Source organism: Fistularia commersonii, chromosome 23 (assembly GCF_037954325.1).
Source record: "Fistularia commersonii isolate RoL2024-O1a breed Wild chromosome 23, RoL_Fcom_v1.0, whole genome shotgun sequence".
NCBI classification, from domain to species: Eukaryota; Metazoa; Chordata; class Actinopteri; order Syngnathiformes; family Fistulariidae; genus Fistularia; species Fistularia commersonii.
Window position 1 is genome coordinate 637,103 of NC_141306.1, and position 2,898 is coordinate 640,000.

A 2,898-nucleotide genomic window follows, 5' to 3' on the forward strand; every position below is an offset into this window, starting at 1 on the left:
GCTATGCTAAGGAGGAGGGGCTTCTTCCCCCTGTGGACCCGAGCGTTAGAACCTCCTGGTCCACTCCCGTCCAGAGGAACCGGCCCTCTGCTTCACGCGCTAGCCGAGGGTGAGCTAACATGACATGTTTGTCCGGAAGCCTAGCATTAGCGCTGTCGGCTAGCTGAGTGAGCGGCGGGTGACGTCGCCGCGCCTGAGACCCCCAGGAGGGGATTCTGGAAATAGTCTGGATGGTCGGAGTCAGCAGAAGTCTGGCCCGCTTTCCTCTGTTTGCAAAGTAGGAACGGGACTTTCAAAGCAGGTCAGGCTTCTGAACCTTCTCTACCTTCTCTACCTTCTCTACCTTCCCTCCTCCTCCGCCTTTCTATCGTCATCCTGTCCTTCCACCACCCGCCTCTCTGGATCTGGAACAAAAGCCCCTCCTCCTCCACCTCCTCCTCCACCTCCACCTCCACTTCCACCTCCTCCCGCCGCTCCTCCACCTCCTCCTCCTCATCTCCCGCTTTTCCATTTTATTGGTGACAGCTGCGGTGAAACAAACTCGCGGCGCGAGAGAAATGACGTGTCAGCGAAGGTCCTTTAGCCCGTGCTGCTAATCTGTCACACGCCGTTTGTTGTTTACCGTTTCCTCCCGCTCGCCCGCCGGCCGGCAGCCGGCGCCGGGCCGTAATGGCGACAGATGCTGACCCGCAGAAGTGTGAATCTCGCCGATTTCTCCCTGCTGTCAACCTGTAAATTACAGCTATCGGGAGTAATTAGAGCCGATAAAGCCCTTCCAAGCCCCGCCCCCTTCCCGACAGGCGGATCTGGCCGGCGGGTGACCTGAGCGGGCGCCATCTCCGGCCTTTTGTTTTTTCTGGACCGCTCGCTTGCGGGGGAATTATCAGCCGCCGTCGGTGCGGCGCCGCCGCTCCGCGCTCGCCGTCCGAGACGACTTTGAGGAGTCGGAGATCGATGGCGGCGGCGAACTTTCAGAGGTGAGCGCGTCCGCGGTCAAATGTCTCGCGCGCCGCTCGTCCTTTGCCTCTCCTCGCCGAGGCGGCGGGCGCGACCCGACGTGTCGGCGCGGACGCCGCTCCCCGTCGCCCCCGGCGACCGTGCTCCGGGTCTCGGGGCCGCCGCCGCCGCCCCTTAAAGGAGCCCGCAAAGGTCACGCAGCCGGGTCCGGTCGTCCTCCCCGCCCCCTTCCCCGGCCCTCGCCTCGCACTTCCTGACCGCCGGAACCAATGGCCTTCCAGCCCTCGCCTCCTTCGCCGGCGCCGGCGCCGAGCGGCAATCTGTCACCCGGGCACCGGCGGACGCCCCCCCGCCGCCCGCCTTCCGCACACCGCCGTAATGGCTTCTGGCAGCCCCAGAAAGATAAGTAACCGGCAAAAAGGCGGGGGAAGATGGGGGCGGGGGACGGGGCGGTCGGGGCCAGAGAGCAGAGGACCCCGGCCCCCCCCCGCGTCCGAGACGCCCCCGTTTCGCCGCTGCCCCCCCTCCCCCCCCCCCGCCCCGCTTTGGCCCGGTCGCCTCGCGCGATACTTCACTGAATAAATGAGTCGTTTTAATCCGACTGACAAGCTGGCAGCGCCCGGCCCTGCCCTCCATCTGTACTGGCGGCCAGCGCAGCAGCAGGGCCCCCCCGCACCCCCACACACACACACACACCCCACACACACACACACCCCCACACACACCCGCGTGCCAATCCAACACGCAGCTTATCCTGGCTGCAGCTTCAGGGACAGAAGGGTTAGCGCTCTGCGCCGCGGCAACCGTCCGCCCGGCAGCTATTTATATAAGAGAAGGATTAGCGCCGCCGCGGCCGAGCCGGACCCGACGCCCGTCTTGTTGCCGCAGCGACGGCGGCCGTGGAAAAAGCCCGGCCTGTGAGGACGGACCGGGTCGGTCGGGTCCCCCTCGGGGTTCACCCTGTCATACGGACTGGGGGGCCCCTCGCATCCCCCCCCCCCCCCCTCCCCAGATGGCCGGGGTTGGGGGCGGAGCTTGTGCACATCAAAGCGCCCAATGAAGTGCTTTGCTCCGCCCCCTCCGTGCACGTCCGTCAATACGTGCACCCCCAAATTTTCACCCCCCTTAAAAAAACATTAAACCCCCCAAAAGCCCCCCCGCTGCTCAGGTCAGCACGGGGCCGTTTGATTGGCTGCCGCAGAACCTTTAGCTCCTCATTCACTGCAGCCTGAAGAGTGTTTAGACCCTGTGTGTGTGTGTGTGTGTGTGTGTGTGAGAGCGTGAAGCAGTGTTTTCTTAAATTAGCCCTGGAAAAGTTTAAAAGTGTCCGAGATGAAAGGGAAGTCTCCTCCTCCTGAAGGTCAGGCCCGACGCGGGTGAATCATTATGGCGAGCAGGAAGTGGCGAGCCAATCAGAGCGCCCCTCCCCCCCCGGCAGCCAGGGCTTTTGAAGTGTTAAAGCACTGCTTATTCCCCGAACCCCAGCGAAAAGAGCGGCGCTGGATAATGTGGGTTAGGGGCTCGGCGGCGACAGCTGGGCAGCGGCGAGCGCCAGCGGCGTCCACCGGAAACGCCGTTTTCTCTTCCCTCCTCCCCGATAAGTAGGTTAATATCTCCGAACGGCGTTTAATGATTTATTCAGAGGAGTGTAAAGGGACGGCAAGTGTTTTTCAACGCAGGCGGGAGGCGGAGGGGCGTGTCTCCGAGGTCGCCACGGAGACGGCCGGCCCTGTCGGGGAGCGGCGGCGCCGACGGCCGCTCCTCCCGAGGCCTCTGTTACTAAACAAGCGCTTTGTAAGTGTGCCATCTTTACTGCTCGTCGCCTCGCCCTTCCTGTCGCCCCCGAACGCTCCGTGCCCTTCATCTCCCTCGTAGCGAGCGTCCCCGGGCACCACGCGTCCCCCGCGCCCCCCCATGCGCCCCCCTGCCCCCGGCGCCGGC